Source organism: Mirounga angustirostris, unplaced genomic scaffold (genome assembly GCF_029215605.1).
Source record: "Mirounga angustirostris isolate CCGP_5_RB_7025 unplaced genomic scaffold, mMirAng1.0.hap1 SCAF_12, whole genome shotgun sequence".
Classification (NCBI taxonomy): Eukaryota; Metazoa; Chordata; class Mammalia; order Carnivora; family Phocidae; genus Mirounga; species Mirounga angustirostris.
Genome location: NW_026991720.1, coordinates 49,999,247 through 50,025,440, shown reverse-complemented (window position 1 = coordinate 50,025,440; position 26,194 = coordinate 49,999,247). Strand labels below are relative to the sequence as shown.

Genomic DNA, 26,194 nt, shown 5'->3' with positions numbered 1-26,194 from the left:
TATGTTTTGTCCTCCATCAAGTCTTAAAAAATATTTATCCTGGCATCTTCCCATTTTTCTTTCCACATGGGAACTCTGATATTTTTAAGACTAGTTGTGAAATCATTCCTAGGTATGCACATTATATGGAGATCTTAGAAAAACTTTTAAGGAAAATGAGTATAAGATGGTATTTCTTTTATGTACCAGACATTACAAACCATTCTTTTGTTGGGCTTTTCTTGATGAGCAAGGTGTAATAAAATGATGTATATTCTCACCCTGTGGCAGATACCCTTTTTCTAGTGGGACAGAATATTGAAAGCAGCATGGAAGATTAAAAAAAAGGGGGGGCGGCATTTGAAAAATTGTCCTCATGATAGCATCATGAAAGCAATGCTATCTTCTGGTTAAATAAAGCATGAACAATAATTTTGGGTTAGGTATGTTCTTCAATTATGCATTTGATTTTGGTAATAAAAGACGCATGTTTTTCAATAATGTTTGGAATTTAAATACACTGTTCCTTTTTCCCAGTCTTCAGGATAGTACTTACCAATGCAAAAGCTACCTCAAACCCATTCTTGTCCATTAAAAATTAAATGCTTTTACAGTAAATTATTAAAAGAGCTAGGTTGGCTGCAAATCATCAAAGGTACCATAAACCATTATGCAAGCAAGCGAGAAGTCTGATTAAATCTGAGGGATCAGAAGGCATATACATCCCTCGATATCCATCGCAAATTCTAAACTACAAAAGCAACTATAAAATGCTCCATTAAGTGACTTTTAAAAACTCTTTCAGGATTTTCAAAATTCAACAGTAACTTGCCTTTTCAATTAAGTATGAACTAAAAACCTTTACTGCAAAGCACAGATAAACCACTATTTAGAGGTTATTTCCACTTTCTTTAAACCTGCAGTAAAATTAGCCTCATTTTTCCAACTGATATCACTCACTTAATGGAATTGAGGCATTGTAACAGAGTTTGCCAAAAAACTAGTTATTAATTAAGTCCTGTTTCCCCGACGTGTCTTTGTTATCTTTTGATTATATTGGAAAAGAAAATGATGGGCCCTGAATGTTGCAAAATCGCGCTGAAAATGTTGGAAGTACTTAAATAAGACATGTTTAAAGATAAAAAAGAAAACGCGTGGTTTTAGTTTAAATGAGATAATATATAGCAAACTCAGGTTGCCTAGCTTAGTGCCTGGCACATAGGAGACAATAGAGGCTTTTCTTGTTGTTAGGTCTATTTTTCATTTGAAAAACTCAGGCTCCACCAAAGCTAACTTGTCCAGTGCTCCCTGGATGGTGTGAGCCCAGCACTGGTTGATTTTGAAGCCCATGCTCTTTTCTCTGTCAGTGTTATGGCCTTCTTAGTCTCTGCCCATGCAGGCAACTATCTGGCTACTCGTGTATGCATAGATTGGTCTATTGAAACAACTCCTTGACAAATAAAAAGATATAGGAGAAAGAAAAACATAAACATTGAGGTAACATTTGGCCAAATTGTGATAATTGTGGAGAAGGGGAACAACAGCCAGAACAAGCATTTATAGTTGGGTTTTAGAGCAGGGTCTGTTCCAAGTCTCCCACCCATTGTTCCCATCTGCCAAGTGTGGTAAGGAGAACTAATTCTGCAGCTTCGCTGGGATTGGTTTGGGTGGCTAATAAATCTGAATGAATAGGTGAAAAGCAGACATTGAGGGCCAAATGAGAGTCAGGTGATTTCATTTGTCAGTGGTTTTCAAACTCTAGTGTAGATCTAAATCCCCTGGAAGGCTTATTAAAACACAGATGGAACAGGGCAACCCCAGAGTTTCTGCTTCTGTCAGTCTGGAGTGGGTCCCAAGATTTTGTGTTTCTAACTAGCTGGCAGGTGATGTCAATGCTGCAGATCAAAGGCCCTCACTTGAGAACCACTGATTTAGGTTATCTTAAATGAGATAACTTGTCACTGCACACTGTGATGTAGACGTTATTAGCCCCATTTTATACAAGAGAAAACAGGAGAGTGGTGAGTTTGGGAAACTTGTCAGAATAATGGTTTGAATCCTGGTTAAAGAGAAGCTGAGATATTGCCTTCAAAGAATCCTCAGATTTTCTGGATCACTATGATAGGTGACAGAAATGCAAGACTATGGCTGTTCATTCCTACTCTCCTATCACCCTCCAGAGGCAAGGACGTCATCAGAATGAGACAAAAACTGTCACGGATACATGCCCAGCACTGAATGGTCTACAGATGAGAATGAAAACTGAAGCCATTCTTTCCGAGATTCTTGAGCACTATAGATGGAGAAACTGAGGTATGGAAAGGTTTAATGATTTGTCTGATTATACATAGTGTATGAGTGGCAGCACTGGGATATCAGATGTCCTGAAACCCAATCAAGGTTTAATTATAAGAGGAAAAATATGGAGCTTCTGTTTGCCATCTTGATTGCTATCTGCCGTGTCTGCCATCCCAAAAGTGACTGAATGCAGAGGCAGCATAATGAGATGGGATAGGTACTAACACAGGACCCAGAATTCATTTATATATCCTATATTTATTGACTATCTTTCACATGCTTGGCACTTATAGGTGCCGGGGACAAAGGGGTAAACAAGATAGGTGAAATGCTTGTTTTTGCGTTCTAAAAACAGTGAGACAATCCATGAAGTAAATAAATAAATAAATAAATAAATAAATAAAAGGCAGGCCCTGGAAATTTAAGGCATTTTAACTTTATGAAGAAAATTAAAGCCAGATAATGTCAGAGAAAATGACTACAGACTCAGAACTTTATAAGCATGGGTTTAATAGTTTACTAAAGATGCAGAAAGAAATGTGGATGATTGACTACCAGTCAGAGGTTAGGACTATCATACCGCAGTTCTCAACATTTCAGTTTTGTGGGTTCTCTTTTATCCATGAGTATAACCCAAGATTTCCCTTCCAGACTTCTCCAGAAATTATTTTAGGATCCTCAGATGAGGGAGATTCTTGTACTCACAGGTGAACAAACTTTGAAATGTATACCTCTCAATGTATTTCAAAGACAAGGGCAACAATCATAGAAATAATTGATTCAAGCAACAATTATCAATGAATGGTCTAGCTAGTGTGTACGCACATCTTTTTCCAACTTTGACTTGAGTGATATCACAGTGGAAGCTTGAAGTCAGCCATGAGGTAGTATTTAAGTCAGGAAATTGGCAAATGATACAATGCAGATCTCTGAAAATTACTACTTTTCCCCCAGAGGGCTGGTTGTTATTGGGAAAAACTCCTCCATAAGTTTCTCATGCTTCTATACATCTTGTTGTGTATACCAAGAATGTAAGGCCCTGACCTCTCTTTACCCAGGCTATTTCTCAGGTTTGTATCTGCAATGAGCAGTTTTGAAGATTAAGGTAATGTTTCCCTCTGGGACAAAAGGTAGACTTGCTTACTGCTTGCTATAATATTGGTAGATTCTTGAAGATAAGTGTTTCTTTCCTACAGTGCAACACACTGCATATGTAGGTGTCCATCTGGGTCATCCATGTTGTCCCCATGGGACCTGGGGACAAGGGGAACCAATGTAAGCATGCTGATGCTCGTGGTGCTTACTGTGTTGTGAGTAACCAAGTCCATGGTCTGTGATACAAGCGTCTTGTGTTTTCTATAAACATCCATGAAACAGCAACCGGATAACTTCGTAGCTTATAAAACTAGGGTAAAATCAAATTGCAATTTTGACAGTTTGGGGGACAAGGATGGGATACTAACAGAGATCTGACTTTCTGGAAGAGGAAGTTTTCATGAACCCAGTTCAGAGAGATGAGAAAACTTTCTTCAATCTGGTAGTGAGTATTCTTGCCCAGGTGTGGGGAGGAGGGGTGTGTCTGGGAGGTGGAGGTGGAGGAAGGTTTTCCTACTGTCCTGTTAATGAACACAAGTTGAATTAATGCTTACAGGCTGAGCAACAAGAAGGGGGATTAAACAAGCTACCCAAGTGGTGCTTGATTATTGTTTATTCTTTCCTCTTTGCGGGCAGAGGAAGGGATGTTATCATGACAACAGGCAAGCAAACTCCATTGCCCTAGCTGAAAGGCAGTATGTCTGTGGTTACTGAGCCAGGAGTCCCCCCAAACCACACAATTGGTGTCAGCAATGAGGACCTTGTTATTTCAATAGAACTTTGGGTGAACCAAAAACATTGTTTTGGATGAATTGAAAGCACTGGTTAAATCATAAGCAGGAGGCCACTCAGAAAGAAAAGTGAAACCAACACCTTGCCTAATAGCACAGAGACACTGCACTCATCTATCTGCCCCTTTTCACAGCTCAGCTTGGTTGATGAGAAGATGGGGCGCCAGGCACAGGGGTCATCAAAGCCCCTCAGAACAGCTGGGTGGGACTGTCATGGCATGTGTTCAGGGGCAGAAAGAAAAAGGATCCTGGGTCCTAGTGCTTGCTGGACAGCAGAAGTGTCTGAGGGAGGAAGTCGTGCTGTGCTTAGGCTCTGATCCTAGGGTGAGGGATTGAAAGGGGAGAAAAGGCCTAGCAATCAACTTCCCTTTCTGCTGCCCCTGCCATCCTACCATAGCCTAGATTCTCCACCTACCCATCTAGGAAATAGTATAATTGGGAATCTTGTGTAGGCTCTGATGTGCATCAGGTTAGACTCCTTGGTGCCTGAATTCAACTTAGGGGATTTGGGCACAGTTCAGAGTGGGGAAGGGAAGCTCAGTGGCCTACTGCGTGGGGCTTCTGGGCCAATCACTGTACTATTATTGTGGTTTCCACTGCTGAATGCATAATTGGCAATGCTGTTTTATATGCTTGTTTATATGCCCTAAACATCAGGGAATTTTCCTACTCAGGGACTACCACATGGACTGTCCCCTCCTGGCTGGTTCAACAGAAACAATATATAAACCTAGATGGAAAAAGAGATATCTCAGCTTTAGTTAAGGGTGTAATGATTGCTAGAGTATTGGGAGGCCACTTTTTCGTACGATAGACCACCTTTCTGACGGCCACCAATTGGTGTTTCCCCTCCACCCCCCTTTTTTAAGGTAGCTGATAATCTGCTACTAAGATCTTGTTGAAACTGAAAACCTCATCAATGGAGGCCTCGTGACTCTCAGGCTGGGTATACCCATTTGGGGATGAGTCAAAATGGACTCAAGAAAACAAGAATGGGAAGGGTCCAATAAGTCTGTCTTGTGAAATGGAAATGGTGTATTTAGGAGTGTAGGTCGAGTGGCATCTGAGTTTTACATGAAAAAGTGGCAGTCATCTCTTTGGGAGGAACTTTATCCCAATTTTATCCCCCACTCCATTGGGGCATCTTCACCAAATAATAAAAGTTCATATTGCCAGGAACTGGACAAATGGAAATTGTGTGCTCTCTGAAAAGATGCAATGGGAGAAACACAACATATATAAGATTCTTGTCAAAAATATATAACTGAATCTAATCTTGAAGAAACATAAGATAAACCTAAATGGAGAGACATACTACAAAATAACTGGCCTGTATTCTTTCAGATGCCAAGGTCATGAAAGATAAAGACATACTGAAAAAAAAAAAAAAGACATACTGAGGAATTGTTCTATATTAAAGAAGATTCAAGGAGACTCATGATCCTAGACTAGAGCTGAGTAGTACAGATATTTTTTTCTAGACTAGATTGAGTAGTACAAATGTTTTTCTCTTTTGCTATAAAAGACATTATTAGGATAATTGATGGCAATTAAATAAGATCTGTATATTACATAGTAGCTGTGTATCAATATTACTTTTCTAGGTTTTAATAACTGTACTGTTGTTATATAAGAACATGTCCTGTTTCTTTGATAGAAATATACTCAAGTATATATGTCTGTAACTCTCTCCCAAACAGTTCAGAGGGAACACACATACACCCCTCCCCCCACCACACACATACAGAGAATAATAAATAAATGTGTTAAAGCATTAACATTTGGTGAATCTGAATCCAGAGTATATGGGGATTATTTGTGCTATTATTGGAACTTCTCTAAAAGTTTGAAACTATTTCAAAATAAAAAAGTTAAAAAAGAAATGAGGAATCCTAACTGATAAGGTGAAATATCCACTGAAAGATTTAGACATAATTTAAAAAGAAAGGCGGCCACAGTGTTCCTGGTCTTCTTCAGGGGAGTAGGACTTTGAAGGAATAAAACATTAAGAATATTCTTATTCTTTGTGTTTTTAACTTTTAGAGTATTTGACAAAGAGTTGTTTTGATTATGGAGGGGCCGATTTTATACTTAGTTGTGGGAAGGAGGATGTTAAAGGCTTTACCTGGGATGGTTGAACAAAGGCTCCTTGACCTGAGAAAGAATGAACAGACAGCTTTGCATAGATGTTGGGGCAGTGACAAACTAAAAGAGCCAAGGGGCCCTTTGGGGGGGCTCAAGACTGCAAGACGACCACTGAGACTGGAAGACCAACATGCTATTCCTGATTCTAATAGCTCGACTTTGAGCAAGTCATTTTACCAATTGTGATGTTACTTTCCGAATTTCTAGTGTAACCCAATCTGTCAGTACATTATAGTTCCTGATGAATATATTAGCTGAATGAGTGGATGAATAAATTAATCTGAAACGAGGGCAAGATATGATATCTCTAAAGACTCTAAAGCTCTAAAACTTTAGATTCATGTAATATTTATTGAATGTTTGCAGAATGCCTGCCATGGTGTCAAATGTTTTAAGTTGGAGGAAGACGGCATGAAAGATGCATGGTTCCTGCTTTTGCTATGTTTATAATCCAGTGAAACAGGCATCCAGAAAAAGTGATGCAAAATTTACACAGGAGTCAACTCTCTTCTCTGTTTTTAATAGATATATTTGTCCTTTTGGCACAAGTTAGTGTGCATTATTCTAGATTTCAGATGTGTGTAGGAAGATTCAGAGCAAAAATACACTTCTACCTGCGTTTTAGGTGAGGAGATCAAATTCTGCATTTCTTCAATGTAGGCAGATTTTTCGCTGAACTGTTGTGGGCTTGGTGGCTCCAGGAAAGAATTGTCTCTGCAGTGAGAGAGCATTTAGTTCTTTTCTCACCAGGCCTGCAAAATACTACTACTACTAATCACCTATAGAAGGCTACTGTGTTCTAGGTGCTGGGCTTGGCATTTCTATTACAACCCTCTCAACCATGCTGCGAGACCGGTATTATTAGGTAGAGATTAAAAATTCCTTTTTGGGGGCACCTGGGGGTTCAGTCAGTTAAGCCTCCGCCTTCAGCTCAGGTCATGATCCCAGGGTCCTGGGATCAGCCCTGCATGGGGCTCCTTGCTCTGCAGGGAGCACGCTCTCCCCCTCTGCCACGCTTGTACTCTCCTACTGTCTCTCCTTCTCTCTCTCTCAAATAAAATCTTTTTTTTTTTTAAAGATTTTATTTATTTTTTGAGAGAGAGACAGTGAGGGAGGGAACACAAGGAGGGGGAAAAGCAGGCTTCTCGAGCCTGATGCGGGGCTCGATCCCAGGACCCCGGGACCATGACCTGAGCCAAAGGCAGACGCCTAACGACTGAGCCACCCAGGCGCCCCAAATAAAATCTTTTTAAAAAAATTCTTTTTTCAAAGATGTTAAGATTCTTGCCCAAGTTTCAGAGGTAGTAAGAAGCAAATTCAGGATTCAAACCTAGGTTTTTCTGATGCCACTGCATGCACCTTTTCCACTGTACAGCGCTTCTTAGGTAATTTTAAATGTTCCTTCTGGTTCAGGCTCCTTATTGCTCAACGATTCTGTGGTTCTCAGAATAAGGCTTCCATGGTCAGCCTGCAGCAGCAGAGATGAGCTCATGGTAGGTGCTCGGGAAGTGGGTTGACCCGTGTGCGAGACGATCTCCCATGAGTCATCGGGAGTCATTGACTCCCATTTCAGACAGCGCTTCAGGCCCATAGGTGTCTAAGGCTGTGCCATGTCGGGATAGAGCGAAAGCAGATCCTACAATACAGTGGCTGAAGGAACAAGAACTATTCTCATTCCCGAAGTGGCCCAGCATGGGTAGGTGGGCCTATTTGCTCTGTGCAGTCATTCAGCGTTCCCTCCACCTTGTCTCTTCCTACCCGGTAGGGCACTGTCCTCTACATGATTGAAGCTCGTCTGCAGGCAGGTCCATGTTCCAGTTCTTGAGAAAGTGCTAGAGCACCTGTGCAATGTTTTAAGGCTTGGCGGTGAAGGGGCACACATACTCCCACCTCATATTCCCAGTGGGGAGAAGCGAGTCACCAGACCACGCTTAGTTGCCCAGGAGAGAGTTCAGGGGGTGGGGGGCTGGCTATTTGCTTAGCTAAAGCTCTATTAATATGGAAGAAGAGTGGAATCGATTTTGGTGAACAGCTATAAATCTTTGCCATGAGTATGCTGTGTAAATCTCTGTCATAATATTTGTAGCATAGTTTTATTTATTTATCTTCCCCCACTAGCCTGGGAGCTCACGGGCGACCAAGGTCTGTGCTTTCACTTCTGAACCCTCAGTACCTAGCTCACTGCCTCTCGCAGATGAAGCACTCATTCTATTTTTGTTGAAGAATGAATAAGGCAAGTTAAGAGTGTGGCTTTGGGGGAGTAAGACAAGGGCAAAGATGAGCGATACTTTCATTACCTAGTTCAGAAAGCAAAGCTGAGCCTACCTAGGGCATTGCACACCGAGTGTGTATAAGGCATTTGATGAAAAGCTTTGCTGTGAGAAGAATGAAGTAATTCAGCTGAAAGCCAAATAACGGCAAAATTTAAATGTGACACTCTGCAGCTTAGCTCAGAAGAAACAATTGCCCGATTGTCACCAGGTGACCTCACTTTTCTCTAGTCATCAGCCTGGGAAGATATAAAACAGGTGAACCTGTTAGTTTACACAACTTTTAAACAGAGGTAGAGGATGTAAAAGTAGTTTAGGGGCGCCTGGGTGGCTCAGTCGTTAAGCGTCTGCCTTCGGCTCAGGTCATGATCTCGGGGTCCTGGGATCGAGCCCCGCATCGGGCTCCCTGCTCCGTGGGAAGCCTGCTTCTCCCTCTCCTACTGCCCCTGCTTGTGTTCCCTCTCTCGCTGTGTCTCTGTCAAATAAATAAATCTTTAAAAAAAAAAAAGTAGTTTAAAAAAAAAAGTAGTTTTGAAACATATGCGAGGAGCTGCATATACAAAACCTGATTTTCCAACCACAGGGTGAGATCTGAGTAGGGGCCAGGGACCTTCGTTCTTTTGTAGACCCTGTACTCCTTATAGAAGGAGGGTTTCCAGCTGGACTAAGTCAGCAGAACCCAGCAGGGCTACCCATCTTGGGGTCCTGGAGACAACAACAGATGGCAGATAGGCAAAGCAAATTAGTCAAGCCACCAAATGTTCTCAGATTTGGTTTTCAAATTCACAAGGCTAGTTATACATGGCCACTGTTGTTACTGTGCATCATATTTATTTGACAGCATTGTCCAGCCTTTAGATTTCTCTCCCTGGCTCAAACTAAAGAACATGTGCATTGTATTTCAATGAGCACTTCCCCAAATTCAAGGGAAGTCTGAGGCTAAAGAACCCAGTATGCCAGCAATTCATGTGCAAAGGCTATCCATGGGGGGCTGTTTCAGTGTTCTAACGTAGCCTAAAGAGCAAAGGCTTCAGCTCAGTCTCTTTGAAACCCAGGTTTTGGAAAAATTCCTTGACCATGTTACAAGGCGCCCTGTTGGGATTCTTGTCCATCTTTCATGACTTTTAAGATCTCTTTCCACAGTCCCTGTGAGAACCTGGCTTATTACGGAGCAGATCATGTAACAGTCTAACCTCCCATCCATCTCCCCCTCTCTGTGGTCCTACTCCTCCCCATGAAAGGCTTTGGACAGTGAGTAGGTAGCCATTTGTCAACATGGTACCAGACTCCAGAGACAGCACTAGTCTACATGGATAAGCGTAGGGTATGGGGTCTGCTCATACAGCATCTGGCTGTGTTGTGTCACTCCTACAGGATATTTTTAGGATAAAAAAAATGCTTTCTGGGAAGAGCTGTCTAGAGGGCAATTTGGTTATAGGCAGGAAGATAAGGAGACTGGGTAAAATTAGGGGATGGGGACAGGCATGATGGGCACATCTTTAAGCACTATAAAAATGTTCCAGAGACATGTTATGGTATTTGGATATAGTGACTTCAAGGCAGTGTGGCATACTGGGCTGAGAGTTAGAAGATCCAGGTTCTGGCCCCATTTCTACTACTATCTCCTGTCACCTCTCTGGGGCAGTTTCCTTCTTGTAAGATGAGAGGGTAGGACTACTTGGTTGATCCTTAATGGGCCACATCCACATGGCGTGGCAGGTCTAAGCCAAAATTCATGAGGATGGAGAAGGACAAAAAAGATGAGCTGCAGGCAGGGTCAACTCTGGGAACCTCATTTTCACTAATCAAAGGATGTATTTGACACAGACATGGCTGGAGAAACCTTAATCAGAATTTTTTGTTTGCTACCAGGAGAGTGAAAACCAGGAAACCAGTTGCCATGATATCTTTGAATCAGGGCTGGTCTTGAGATGAATTATAATACATTATTTTGTTTATATACCACTTTTCAGTTTATAAAGTACTTTTAAGTCTTACTCTTTGGGAGACAAATGGGGATTATTAATTCATTTTAGAGACAACGTTGTGTAGATTCTGAGACCTACTAGCAAAGGGTAGACAGGTTAGACCTAATGATGTAATTTAGAAGGCCACGGCTCTCCTCATCTGTCCCAGAAAAATGTCCTTTGACACTGAGAAAGTGCAAGAAGTACCCATTCATTAACCCTTTTTAGCATGGGTTAGTGATCAGACCAAACTGGTTAGCTGTCATCCAATGAATGGCAAAATCCTGGGAAAATCAAGCAGAGATGAGATAACATTTTGTTGGAGGGAAAGGTCTCTAGATGCTCATGTAGTGCTCACGTGAGTAAACTAAGTCCGGGCTGGAGCTTCAAGGGAGACCAGGGGCAGTAGGAGTGCACTGATAAACCTTCAGGGCTGGGGCATCAAGAGGACTGCTTTGAGGAGGTAGGTACAGGGGCAGAGGTGGGTTTGTAACGCATGGATTTTGATACCTTTAGTTATTCCATGGTTTTGTCCAAGGTAGGCCCTGCCTGGAATATTGCATTTAGCACAATGAAGGAAAACAGAGTAAATACTTGGAAGGGAGGTTCTTAAATGTTAGCATGGATAAGAATGGCTGCAACTGCTCCTTATACATCTATCTTCCAAGGCTCTACCCCTGGGATTCTGACAGTATAGGTCTGGGATGCTGGCCTAGGAACCTGCATTTCAAATGATCATGCCAGATGATTCTGGTTCAGTGGATTGACAGATTACACTTAGGTAAATACTCGTCTGGATTTTCATGCAAATGGACATGTGATGTAATATCTGAGTGGTATTTAGGTCTTCCCTTATCTGCGGGTATTTCGTACACCATGTGTTTTTGTTCCTGGGAGGGAGCAGTGCCGGCCAAATCTAGAGGCAATGGGCGGATGCTCTATGGCATTTTTACAGCTGCTATGAAAGAGGGGTTTTCCCACCACAATCTTGTGCCCCGTCCTTGGATTGGGGGGTGCTATGGGGAGATCCCTCTGCATTTCCTCAACAAAGATACAGCTTAACTAACTTGCCACACTTTCTGCCTCTGAGGCAGATCATGAAGTGGTTAGGGAGCTTCTTGGTGTGACTGGAAGGGAGTGGAAGCTAGAGAGTAAACAGGGAAAGTGAGCAGGAACACAAGCCTCCGATACATCCATTAGAAAATGGAAAGAGCTGGCCAACTTTGAGTTATGGGGCCATAATTCCATCTCAGGATTCTGGCAATAGCGTGAGCCATGTGAATTCTTTATTGTTAGTTTATGAACACTTCCCCCTCCCCAGCCCACCCCACCTCCTGCCTTGGAAGATTAATGGCTCTGTAAATTACATTGTATTAAAATATATGCATTATATCTCAACATGAGGCTTTCATATGGGTCTGAAAATGCCCTCAACTTACATCTCCTTGGGTGACATGTCTTGCTCTGTGTAGTACTGCAGTTTCAGTTTTGTTAAATAAAAAGGGACTTCCAGACTGACATCAGCTCCACAAAAGACTGTAGGCCTTGAGTCAGACCATTCTGGGCTGGGAAACAGCAAATGCAAAAGCATGAAGGCAAGAAGCAGATGGACATTGGAGGACACCCAGGAAGAGAAAAGTGGCTAGAAGTAAAGACCTTGAGTAGGTTGGGACTATTCGTGTGTGTGTGTGTGTGTGTGTGTGTGTGTGAGAGAGAGAGAGAGAGAGAGAGAGCGAGATCCTGAATGTACAAGGTGTTTAGACTTTGAAGGCAATATACCTTTGAAGAGTCATACCTTTGAGGATCTATTTGAAGAAATACAGCTTTGAAGGTTTCTGTGTAGGGAGGTGGTATGATGAAAATGATATCCAGGATGGATTGGTTGCTCAGGATGGTCCTAGGGATGACAGGCTGGTTGGAATAGGGCCCTGATGGGAATGAGGAGCTTCATCTTGTGGTCACATTTGCACAATGACATTGTTTTTGATTACTTCTGTTGTGTGTGCTTGGGTGTCTTGCTGATTTGCTGGTGGACATGATGGGTAAGTTGCCCTTCTGCTTTTCTTTGAAGAAGGCAGAGGAACCCACTTTAGTGTCTTCCTGCCTCCGTTTCTCTGTGAAGCTGCACTTATGTCCAGATTTCTTAGTTTTCATACAAACATATTACATTCACATCATAATCCAGGGACAGGGTCAAGGCCAGTGAAACCTGTGCTTCCTGATTGCTCATTCAGTATGTGCCGAGCTCTCTAGATGTCATGGTATTACCTCTTAAGGTGATTATTATTTAATTATTTACTGAACCCATATTGTCTAAATTTCTTAAATCAGAATCCAAATTCTCTCCCCAGACAGAAGGTCTGCATCAGTTTCAGCCCTCATGGATGGGCTGCTAAATAATAATACTGTGGAAGGCTCTGGAAGGCAAGGAGGAAGGAAGAAGTAGATGGGAAGAAAAAGAAAGACAAAAAGAAAGAGAACAAGAGTGAAAGGGGGAAGGAGGACAGACGGGAGAGAGGCAGTAAAAAGCAGCTCAAAGGTAGGATGGTGGTCAAAAGGCATGGGTTGCTACAGATACCCTTCCGCTGACCTAGAGCAAGAGGCTCCAGGGAAATTAAGAGCAACCCCTTGCTTTCACCACATGGGGGCAGACTCTGCTTATAGGAAAGAGACTCCAAAGGGAGAACAACTTTCCAAGGCTGCCAGGTGAAAGCCATCCTCCTGGTTCTGAAAGGATTTAGTATTGACCTAATCAGTCACTCCCTGTGGCCCTTGGGGTCCCTCTATAGCTACAGCCCTATTTCTGGGCACAGTACCTGGGTAATTAAAGAGAAAAAAAGCTAACTTTGCTCAAACTCAGATTTTCACATAATGTGGAATATAGAATTACAGTTAAACAGGTACTACAAATAACAAAACGCTTTGACATCTCCCCTTACTATTTGAAATGTACAATTACCCAAGCTTTTATGCAACACTCTCTTTTCTGTATGTCTTTCTCTTTACTGCAGGGTTATTGCATATACAATATATGTGCATTACTATTCTGGGCATTTCAAAAGGTTGGAAAGGCTCTTCATTCCTTTCAGCTTCTTCTCAATCTTTGCTTCTGTTACATTTTCAGTGCAGGGTGATGGAGTGCAGGGGAATGTGTATGTCAGTTTCCAATAATAATAATAATAATAATAATAATAATAATAAACAATTTACAAACTTGGAGCCTTTGTGTTAAAACATACTTAGCACAAATATTTTTGTTTGGAGAATGGTTGAAACCAACCGAATTACTGCAGCAAGTTCTGTGGTACTTAAAAAGCAATTGTCGCATGCATCTGATTGCCTCTGAACGTAATGCGACTAGCATAGTGATAGCAGAGGGAAGTGTGGACTGAGGCATTAAAGGGGAAGTACTTCATCCACCTAAGTTGTTAAGTATTATTATCCAGAGAACTGCATTCCAATGTCCATGCTGTGTTCCTTCTGGTAGGATTTGCCCTTTCTTGAACCATATAGATCAAGGTGATTCCAGTGAGTTTGTACAGTTTTCTAGGACAGACTAAGTAACCAATTAAAGAAAGAATCTCTTAAAAATAAAAATCTTCTCTTTGAAATCGTGATTGGGCCTCTGAGATAAAGAATCCCATTTACAAGTTTAAAAAGAGTAGTACTAACTTTCTACTATCTCCTGGTTGAGTAAGGGCTGAGGAAAATGCAACTTTGCTCTTCTAAAAAAAAATTAAAAAAATAAAGGGATAGCAAATTGATCAAACAGTTGTGGGGAGTTTGGCTCCATTAGTCTCGTGCTTTTCAGTATGGCCCCAACTAGCAATAAGATCCAGTTTATATGGGTATGTGAGGCGACGGTTTTATTCAAATTGTCTGCTAAATTTGGTGGCATAAGAAGAAATGAAGCAAAGCCACTGTTCTGTAGCAAAATCTTCTGTCTCACAATCTCCTCATCCCCAAGTATAATGAGAAGAGCGTTACCTCCCTTTAAGATTTACATAACTTTTTATGAAACACCACCACACTAATTTAGTCAATGGCCCCTTTAACATAATCCATTATAAGTGGCTGGGAGATGATTATTTCTGGATGTGGTTTCCGTTCTTTCCTTCTATTTTGTGAGCTGCGTGCTGATGTCAGGAAGCCCTTGCTAGAAAAAAAGAAAGGTCTTCTAAAATGATTTCTTGTTCTTAAAAAAGAGGAGAACTGACTATAAAAAATGATTTACTATTGGTCTCTGTCTTTACAGCAGTGGGAAATTGGGAGAGGATCAAACATCCTCTCCAATTTGGCCACCACCTGCTTGGTTTATTAGTGTTTTAACCCTGACACATCTTCATCAGGGCTCTTTGTACCTTGAAGAAATGTGATTCAAAATTTTCTGGAATACAGATCACAGAGAGGGTTTTATAATGAAGAAACATAGGGACATCTGGAATTTTCTCAGAAAGCTGATGTGCTCTCTTATCTGAAAATCAAAGGCTTTGACTCAAACTTTCAGATTCCCTCTCCAGGTTAATTCAGGTAGGTAAAGAAAGTCTGATGGATACAGAAGGGCTGACAAAACTTGTGAGGTCTGTTTTTTTGCAACTAAGAGAAGTGCCAAGACTTCGGCTTTCTCTTATTTGGATCTATCCCCTGAGAGCCTTGTTTGTTTTTAGTACCTAATTTTATTGTTCATTCTTACTAACCTTCAAATCTCAGTGCATTTTTAGAAAAAAGTAAACCAAAAGTAATTACTTGGGGAACACAAGGGCCATATCTCTATATGAGATCAAACATTTCCAACCTTGCCTTGCTATTTACCTCTAAATAACTACTCTTTTTTCTAGTGCTTTCTACTTGTTTTCGTAACAAACAAACAGCAGGGAATGTCTTCAGGCTAATTATGCAGGACCATTTGGGGATCCCGCAGGGAGTAGGATGAGGTAGAGCTCCATCTCTGCTTTAGTTTTAGGGGGAAACTAAACCCCAAGGGCGGTCAGGCCTATGCTGACTTCTCAGATGACAGGTAATTGTGATATAGGCATCCTTCCCCTCCACTAAGCAGGACGACCCTGAGTATCCAGAGAATGACTGCTGGCCATCCTATGGTGGCTTAAAGTGGTCTAGTATTGTCATATAACCAGCCCCTTCCCTCCCCTCGTCCAGAACGTTGAGTGTGGGTGTGAAAAGGATGAGAAACAAAAAGGAACAGAAAAGATAACAGCAGTGACCAAAAAATAAAGACTTCCCTTCTCTTTTGAAAGACAAATCTCAACATAAAATCTGGCAGTCACATTGAGAATTGTGAGAATTTCTCAGAAGATCCAGTGTTCTGCCCACACTGCAAACCTAGCCTCAGGCAGCTGCCAAGCCCTGCATGCTCTTAGGAGCTGTGCACACTGGCCTTTAAGAGAAAAGGACTCCTGGGGCGCCTGGGTGGCTCAGTCGGTAAGAGAAAAGGACTCCTTCTGAAACAAATAATGCAATATATGTTAAGGAAAAAAAAAAAAAGAAGAAGAAGAAGAAGGTAGCAGGAGGGGAAGAATGAAGCGGGGGAAATCGGAGGGGTAGACGAACCATGAGAGACGATGGACTCTGAAAAACAAACAGGGTTCTGGAGGGGAGGGGGGTGGGAGGATGGGTTAGCCTGGTGGTGGGTATTGAGGAGGGCACATTCTGCATGGAGCACTGGGTGTTATGCACAAACAATGAATCATGGAGCACTTCATCTAAAACTAATGATGTAATGTATGGGGATTAACGTAAGAATAAAAAAAAAAGAAAAAAAAAAGAGAAAAGGACTCTTTTGGCTGCAGACACCCAATTCTAACTTCTTTTAAAAGGAATTTCAGAGGTAGCCTCTTGCTTCAGGGATCAAATGATGTTACTGAGTCTCTGACCCTCTCTGCATCTATCACTTGTACTTGTTTCTGCCTATTCATTCTGTAGCTAGGTAAGCAGTAGGGCTGCCACTTGCCCGAGACCTATAATAAGCTACCTTAGGGGGCCCGAAGCCCAGGGAAGGAACGTGAAGTCAGGTCTGGGTCATGTGCCCACCCTAGAGCCAGGGGTGGATGAGGCTAGCTCCACTCAAACCACAAGGAATGGGCTTTCTGCTGGAAAGATAGGTTTTACTATCAGAAGCATATGGGGAAGTAGTTCTGGGCACACAAAACCCAAAAATGTCCAGTATGCAGTCCTTATCTATATACACAAAGAATGCCACTGATCCAGGATCAACACTATATTGCCATTGTCTTATAGTGTGAGTTTTGTCTCTTAGGGAAACTGTGTCACTGCTTTCTCTTCTTTTTGTGCTCCCTTGTGTCCAGTCTGAACCTGTACCTTGACTTCTGCCCATGGCCTTTGGTCTCTGCCTCTGCCCTCACATGGGACTTCTATCACAGGACATTATGCCCGTCTCATCAATGTTTCTTAACACTTGTGGATTCCTTAAGTGGTGACTTGATACCTCCTTTGGCTTCATCATGGGTACTCCCAGAATCCAGTATCTGTCTTCTAGAGTGGACATGGCTCTCCATCCTTGCCCTCGTGGTGACCCTGGCCTACATGGAGCATTGTTCCTCATGTCTGTCCAGAGTGGCCGGGTCCCTTTTGGCCCCTTCGGCCTGCCCTGTCTCACAGCCAGACCTGACCAGGTACTGACAGGGAGATGACTCGTTACACTGCAAAGAACCTGCCAACTTTGTGCATTGACTGATCCCTGGCCAACATACTGATTTACTAGCTTGCAAATTAGGTCCTGGAGAAATATAAGGGCATGAGCTTCTAGATGACAACACTGAACATGTGTGATGGGTGGACTTTTCCCTTTCATATGCATGGAAAGTATTAGGAGGGGAAATATTCCCCTTAGGGCATATTTTACATCGGCAGTCATGTTTTCCTGGAAATTGATTTAACTTTTTTTTTTTAATTTTTTTTTTTAAGATTTTATTTATTTGAGAGAGAGAGAATGAGAGACAGAGAGCATGAGAGGGAGGAGGGCCAGAGGGAGAAGCAGACTCCCTGCCGAGCAGGGAGCCCGATGCGGGACTTGATCCCGGGACTCCAGGATCATGACCTGAGCCGAAGGCAGTCGCTTAACCAACTGAGCCACCCAGGCGCCCGAAATTGATTTAACTTTTAACACTTCAGAAAGGATCTGATGTAAAACACTTAATAGCCAGTGAGAAGGACTGTATTTCCCATCTTTCAACACCACCATGGCTATAAAATGCCTTTCTCCATTGACTAGTGTGTATTGTTCCATACATTATTATCTCACCACACTTCATTCAATCATTCCCTCATTGATTCACAAGCATTTGAACACCAGGCTCTTGGAACGGTATCTAGGGATGCAAAATGAATAAGACCATGTCCTTGCCCTCAAGGGGCTCTGCTCTCAGCAGTCAAAGTCCCAATGAATAAACACAGAATTCAAACAGATGTTCTTAGGTGCATCTAAGACATCAAACATGGACTCAGAGGAGATAAAGTTGTGGAGTGAGCTGGGGTGGGGGTGGGGGAGCCACGGGGCTGGCAAGGCCTGCTATAGAATGAGCAGGAATTCACTAGGTAGAAACATGGAGTAAGTGTATCCTAGGAAAAGGAACGTTCCAGGAAGTGTATTCCAAGGAGGGTCATGTTGGATGACATAGGGCTTGAACCAGCATGGCGGGTTTGAGAAAGAGTAATAGGTATAGCAGAGCACAGGGTATAGGGCAGGGAAGAGAGGGAAACAGCAGGATACAAGCTTGGGGTTATAGGCACAAGCCAGGTCATGAAGGGTTTTTCAAATTATAGTGAGCAGTTTATATTTTATCCAGGGGTAAGGGGAAAAATTAAAAGATTTTAAGTAGAAGTCCATCATGATTAGATTTACATTTTAGAGGCTCACTCTGGCATTAGTGATAGTGTTGCCTAGAGAGGGGGAGAATGAGGCGGGATGACCAGCTAAGAGGCTACAGTACTAGTTCAGGCCTGGAATGGTGAGGGCTTGAATTCGGGCAGTAAAGGTGGGCTTGCCCAAGGAGGCAAGGGAGCAGATTAAAAATACATTAAAAAAAAAAGACATTGAAAGGTATCAGAAAGTGGCAAAGATTTAGGGTAAAGGCCTGGCGTTTGTGTTGGGTGCTGAAGTATGTGGTAAAGCCACTAAACCAGTCTGTAGACATAGACTTCGTTTTGAAAACCAATTCAGTTTTAGATCTAACAGATTAGAATTGAAAGAGGGACATCCAGATACAGATGTCCTGTAGGTGGCTGATACATGAACCTGGAGCTCAAGAGAGAAGTCTGAGCTAAACATATAAATTTGAGAGTTGTTTGTAATAGAAAGAGTGGCTAAACTGTTGGGAGCATAAAGTCATTTAGGGAGGACACCCAATGCCAAGGGAAGAGCGCCAAGGACAAAGCCCCAGAAAACAGCAACTTTCAATGAGAAGCAGGAGGAACTATCAGTGGACAGAGAGTTCCAAGGCAAATGAGGAAGGTCGGGAGGTCACAGAAATTTGGGGTAGAGTATATTTTAATGAGAACAGAATAGGAAACTGTGCTGTGAGGAAGAAAGGCAAGATGAAGACTGATAGATCATCATTGGATTGGTCAATGAAAATTTCCCTGGTGACTTTGCCTGAATAAAAGATCAGCAGGTTTGAAAGGCAGGAGCTTGACTGCACAGAGCTGAAAAGCCAATGGAAGGTGGAAAAGTAGGAATAGCGACATAGGGTATTTGTATTGCTGATTTAATTCTCAGTTCTCTCTCCTTGGTTGTAAGCTCAGAGGGAGCAGGGGCAATGCCAATCTTGGTTAACATTATAACCCTAGTACTGAGTACGGTGCCCCATCTATGGTAGGCATTTAATAAATATTTGGTGAACGACAAGAGAGAGATACAGTGGTAGATAAGGGGCATAAAGGGAGGCTTTTTATTTCCTTCCACTAAATTTGAGGAAAAAAATAGATGAGCTTAAACATACACGTGAAGCAAGGTTTCAGAGAAAGTATAAAGAGATTTCTGCTGTATTACAACATAAATTTGGAATTTTCTCTAGCTTTTTCTAGAAATCATCCTAAAATAAAAATGAGCATGAGAAACAAAAACACAAACTCCCAAACTCCAGTTTTGGTGAAACTAAGGAACTGTAAATTCCCAAAACAATGGTAATGGAGGAGAGTGGAATTTATGAGAATGGGGAGAGAGGATGTAGAGATTGCAGATCTCAAAGAGCCAGCAAAGGTGAAATGGGTACCCTGTGAGGTGCAAAACCCCAAACCCTCATTACAACAGGATGCATAGATAGGGGCCAGGGCTGCTCCTGGACTCTGCTTGCTCATAATTCTCAGAGGAGACAGAGCCAAATAAATCAAGCAGGAAGTCTGTATAGAGGAAATGGATCATCTCCATAGCATCAGGGGAGAAGAGAATGGGGCTATTGTGAGAAAGAGCCACTGCTGCCAATCATCACCACTCACAAAACCTTGTAATGAGAAAATTTCAGCCAGATTGGAATGTGCCTGCAGCCCTTTCCCAACATATACCTGCAAATAGTTGGTCCAGAAAAAGGTATGTCTTTCAGTAATGAGGGATCATGAAGTGAGAATATATATATAGTTCATATATATGTGAACTACAGAGAAAAGGAAAAAGGAATGGGAAAAAATGTTAAACAAAGGATACTCATGGAAAAAAAATGTTGCCTTAGATTAGATGAATGTTGTAACCAAATATATTGCATGAATTTTAAAAATAATCAATGGAACAATTGCTTTTATGAAACAAGAGCTTCAAACAGAAGTGTGAGAGCCCAGGGAAGAGATGATGAAAGGTAGGAGAAGATAAAAGGTAAATGGGAAAAGCTCATGGAAGGAATGTAAGAAAGTAGTAAAATCATCACAGAAATGATGGCAAAACTGGAAAGAAAACAGTGAGAATAGATACTCTAAAACACAGTAAAGGACATAGAGGATTAACTAAGAAAAGAAGAAAAATAAAAAGTAAAGAAAATGTTAAAAAAGAATGAAAGAGGGCACCTGGGTGGCTCATTCGGTTAAGCATCTGCCTTCAGCTCAGGTCATGGTCCCAGGGTCCTGGGATCGAGCCCTGCATCGGGTTCCCTGCTCAGTGGGAAGCCTGCTTCTCCCTCTGCCTCTGACTGCCGCTTCCTCTGCTTGTGCTCTCTCTCTTGATCTCTCTCTGTCAAATAAATAAATAAAATATTAAAAAGAATGGAAGAAAGTGACATGGAAAAAACAGGCAAAGAGGATTCAATGTACGCAACAATATTTGAAAGACAACTTCCCTCATATGAAGAGAAAGGCAAATCAAACACACTAAGATTAAGACTTCTAGCAGTATCCCTAAGACACAAATAGCTTCTACTCAGGGACAACATGGACATTGCTTAATGGTTTGAAGAGAAAGAACATCTTTTTCTATGAGACTAGAGGGAAGGAAATAGAATTGGTTCAGATACAAGAACGTCAACTTTCTGCCTTCACAAACATATTATCTCTGTATAGAGACAGTCAAGCACATCTGCTAGGGGAGAGGGGCGGGCAGAAAGGAAGGAAGAAGCATCAGAAGAGTACTGGAGATCTGGAAAAACATCTGTGTGGGATGGAAGAGTGCTATTTGGAAGATGTAAAAGAATTAGGAGCAGAGTGTCTCTGAGTTGCAGTCTCTACATTATCGTCTCCTCCAGCACAGCTTAGCTGCCTGTTCGGGGAGTGAGAACGTCAGCACTTGGGGGTTCCAGAGTAGATCAGGTGAAGAGACAAGGGGACAGAAGTGCTGGCAAAGAATGGTTGAAGTAAAAATGGAGGGGCTTCAGGAGGGTGGTGATTTATTGGATTTTAAGATTTTAGAAGCTGATGGGCACCTGGGTGGCTCAGTTGGTTGAGCGACTGCCTTCGGCTCAGGTCATGATCCTGGAGTCCTTGGATCGAGTCCCGCATCAGGCTCCCTGCTTGGCAGGGAGTCTGCTTCTCCCTCTGACCCTCCTCCCTCTCATGCTGTCTCTCATTCTCTCTCTCTCAAATAAATAAATAAAATCTTTAAAAAAAAAAAAGATTTTAGAAGCTGAGTATTCCAAGTCATGGGCCTTTAAGGGGAAGGGAGGTGCCCTTATGTCCTATGTTTCCTCCTTTCCCCAAAGTAGAAAACATGCTAATATCCTTGGTCAGATTCCAGGATATTACTTAGGCCATATTTACTGATGGTGAAGTTAATTTTTTTTTAAGATTTTGTTCATTTATTTGAGAGAGAGAGAGTGAGAGAGCACAAGAAGGTGGAGGGAGAGGGAGAAGCAGATTCCCTGCTGAACAGGGAGCCCAATGCGGGCCTCGATCCCGACACTCCTGGATCATGACCTGAGCCGAAGGCAGCCGCTTAACCGACTGAGCCATCCAGGGGCCCTAATTTTTGAAAAGACATCAGTTCATGGATGTGACTTCCTCTTTTCTGTCTTTCACCCAAGTGGCCACAGTGGTTTTCTGACCAGGGCTTATTCCAGGGACCACTGTCCATGTTTTCTTTGTCTGCCTTCCTTGTCCACACGGCTTAAAGAGATATGCACGGTGGACTCATACCTTTGTCCTTTTCCTGCTTGCAGAAAGGAATATGGAGGGATCCAAGATGTAGGTTTGGCCTCATATCCTGATTTAATCTTAGGCTTTGTAGATTATGGGAAAAGAGTGCTCCTTATGCTCCGGGGCCAACCCACTGTGTTTGCTTTCCAGGGTTAGCAAGTCCTTTGGGGAAGGGTGGCTAAGACCAGTGACTCTTAGCAAATATCTTCTTGATGGCAGGGACGACTCCCTCCAATCTCTAGCAATAGGAGGAAAGAGTGTAGGGTGTGTTGGTGGGCATGGGGGTCTGCAGTGAAGAGGGACTGAAGGCCACTGAAGTAGGAGAACAAATAAAGCTCCATGTCTTGTTTTAGCCTTAGAAATGTCAGAAGTACTTTTGATTCAAGCTTGTAGTAAAATGCTTTAGCAGGGAGATGACAGTTTTAAAACAGCCATCTCAAAAACCGGAAGATATGCTGTGGTCTTTATAGTAGTGAAAAGAAAAGGGGTTTAGGACTAGGTGGGCAATTACTACTGCTACTACAATACTAATAACTTAATAATAAACCAGGAAGGGCAGTAACACATGAAATGGGTACTATGTAGCAATTCCTAAGCTATCACTTTTACAGCAATAGACACAAATCTTGATTTGAATGTTCATGTAAATACAGAGGTTTATATTTCAGATGAGTAAAGATAAGTTCTGTAGTAAAATAGTTTGTCATAAGGGGAATCCAAATCTCTTTATGGGGAGATGCAACAGAGAAAATCTGCCACGTATGATAGTCTTACTTGGGACCTTAGCCTTAGTCTTTGTTTGAGATTCCTAAGTCATAACTGTGGCTTCTTTATTAACATTGATGGATTTATAGCACAGTGTTTGAATAAGCAAAATACTTAATTTTAGATCCAAATGACGTTTTTCTCAAACAAGCATTTCCCTGGAGATAGAGATGGGGTTATCTTAAATCTTCCAGACTGGAATGGGATTGAGAAGTTGCCAGCTCCTCAGTGAATGTGTCCTAAAGACTCCATAGTTGGTAAGTGGGGTGAAACTTTTGTATAGAGAGTATGAATAAAGGTCGGTAATAGAAGTTAGACAATTTTTGTGCAGTGTCTATCTCTTAAATAAGTAGTCAATATATACACACACATACATATATATATATTATTATTATTTTTTTTTTTTTTGAGAGAGAGAGTGGGGGTGAGGAGCAGAGGGAGAAGGAGAGAGAGAATCCCAAGCAGGCTCTATGCCCAGCGAGGAGTCCAATGCAGGGCTTGATCTCACGACCCTGAGGTCATGACCTGACCTGAAACCAAGAGTCGGACACAACCCACTGAGTCACCCAGGTGCCCCTATATACATATTTTTTAAAAAAGAATCGACTTTAGTGAAGGCACCAGGAGATGAGTTGTAGAAGAAGTTTTAAACAAGTTTTTTTTCATTGATTGGGTGATCTTGAGGTGGAAGAAGAGAAAGGCACCAGGACTTGGGAGTGGCTTAGCCGTCCTCCCTAAGCCAATTCTGAGACCCAACCAGCTCTGGAAACTGGCCTTCAGTAGCTCTTACCTGGGTCTGTCTGTCTAATATCTATCATCTGTCTATCGATCAATCAATCTATCATTTTTTTTTTTTTTTAAAGATTTTATTTATTTATTTGACAGAGAGAGACACAGCGAGAGGCGGAACACAAGCAGGGGGAGTGGGGGAGGGAGAAGCAGGCTTCCCGCGGAGCAGGGAGCCCGATGTGGGGCTTGATCCCAGGACCCTGGGATCATGACCTGAGCCGAAGGCAGACGCTTAACGACTGAGCCACCCAGGCGCCCTCAATCTATCATTTTTATACTAGCTATACTGAGATATAATTCACACGTCCTATAATTCACCCATCTAAAGTGTACAAGCCAATAGTTTTTAGTATTTTCCAGAGTTGTGCAGTCATCACCACTATCAATTTTAGAACATTTTCACTCCAAAAAGAAATCTGTACCTTAAGCAGTCACCCTGTTTTCCCCAAGTTACCTTTCCCTCAACTCTAGGCAACCACTAATCTACTTTCTGTTTCTATAGATTAGTTTATCCTGGACATTTTCTTTCCTTCTTTTTTTTTTTGTAAATAAGACAGATATTTATTTCCCATTTACATAAACATATGGATTTGGCTGGTAGAATGGCTCTACATTTCTCTGGGTTCCAGCTTCCAGCTTCATCTCATTTTTTTAAATTAACATATAATATATTATTTGTTTCAGGGGTAGAGGTCTGTGATTCATCAGTCTTCTACAATTCACAGCGGTCACCATAACACATACCCTCCCCAGTGTCCATCACCCAGCCACACCATCCCTCCCACCCCCCTCCACTCCAGCAACCCTCAGTTTGTTTCCTGAGATTAAGAGTCTCTTATGGTTTGTCTCCCTCTCTGGTTTCATCTTGTTTCATTTTTCCCTCCCTTCCCCTATGATCCTCAGTCTTGTTTCTCAAATTACCCTGGACATTTTCTATAAATGGAATCTTATGTGGTTTTTGTGACTGGCTTCCTTCACTTAGCATAATGTTTCCAAGGTTCATCCATGTTGTAACATGTATCAGTACTTCATTCCTTTATTATGGCCAAATAATATTCCATTGTATGACTACATATTTTATTTATCCATTCATCACTTGATAGACATTTGGGTTGCTTATATTTTTTGTCTCTTGTTGTTATGAACAGCATATAAGTTTTTGTGTAGACACATGTTTTCATTTCTCTTGGGTATATATCTAGGGGTGGAATTGCTGGGTCATATGGTAACTCTATGTTTAAACTTTTGAGGAACTGTCAAGCTGTTTTCCAAAGTGGTTGTACCATTTTACATTCCAACAAGCAGTGAAGGAAGGCTCTAATTTCTCCATGTCCGTGCCAACACGTTATTTTCTATGTTTTGATTATAACCATCCTGGTGGGTATAAGGTGGTGTCTCATTGTGGTTTTGATTTGCATTTCCCTAATGCCAAGTGATGCTGTGCATCTTTTCATGTCCTTATTGGCCATTCATATATCTTCTCTGGAGAAATGTCTATTCAGGTCCTTTGCCCAGTTAAAAACTGGGTTATATGTCTTTGTATTATTGAGTTGTAAGTGTTCTTATACATCCTAGATACAAGTCTTTTATAGGATATATAATTTGTAAATATTTTCTCCTTCTGGATTAATTTTAGTTAACAGGTTTAGCCACTGTTAAAAGCCGTCTGAAAAGAATGAAAAAAAATTGCTGGGATACTATCTACATTTACAATCACTATGTGGTTCTACCCAGGGGCTTTTTATATGTGGCTTTAGGTTTAGGGAGAATGAAAAAAATTCCCTTGCTGTGTGAAAAGTCAGCCACAAATTTCCTTTCTCTTTTCCATTTGGTGGTAATACAAGAGGGAGAGGAAATTTGTACCCTATATAAGCTCCTAGTATTCTACATTATTAGCCTTAGTGTTTTCTTTCATATTTAAAGTGTAGGATCTGATTTAAAGTCACTCTGATGGAATAGCTAGACTTTGTGCTCTAGAATTGAAAGGCATTTGAAAGAATTTCAGTGTAGAATGTAAGATCTGACCTTTCCAAAGTTCACCTTTATTTTACTTCTTTTTAAAAGTCTTGTTTACTCTGGTTTTTCAACATATTCTTTTAGAGAGAATTTATTTGTTTCCAGTCATTTAAAATTGAGTTCTCAAAACAAACAACCTCTTTATTTGTTGCTTTTTAAACAGCATCACAACATAAGTTTTCGCAGTGCAACCACAATAGCTCTGCACCTCTAAGTCTATGGGCCATAGCAATTTTAATTCCTTATTTCAGTTGCCATGGAGATTTATATATCAAAGATGTTGCCTGGTGCATATAGTTATTCAGCTGCTTTTTAGGATAACTTTATGAGTACTAAGAACCATGGAATGTGGGAACTCAACCTCAGAGATGGTTTCTTACAACTCCTCTTATGGGTTATAGTAATACCAGAGTAAGCACATGTAAATATGTCGTCTTTTCTTCTATTCTTCTGTATTTTCCAAATATTCTAGAATTAACATATTTTATCATTC

At 41.6% G+C, this 26,194-nt stretch overlaps 1 pseudogene across 1 annotated transcript in view; it reads left to right on the top strand.

Annotated features, from left to right (window-relative positions):
- The window catches only part of LOC123835478 (glyceraldehyde-3-phosphate dehydrogenase-like), a 140,358-nt pseudogene that overhangs the window by 93,865 nt on the left and 20,299 nt on the right, over positions 1 to 26,194 (top strand). The window contains exon 5 of the transcript XR_010406501.1: positions 2,160 to 2,292. The product of XR_010406501.1 is annotated as a glyceraldehyde-3-phosphate dehydrogenase-like (transcript). The remainder of the gene's footprint in view (positions 1 to 2,159; positions 2,293 to 26,194) is intronic.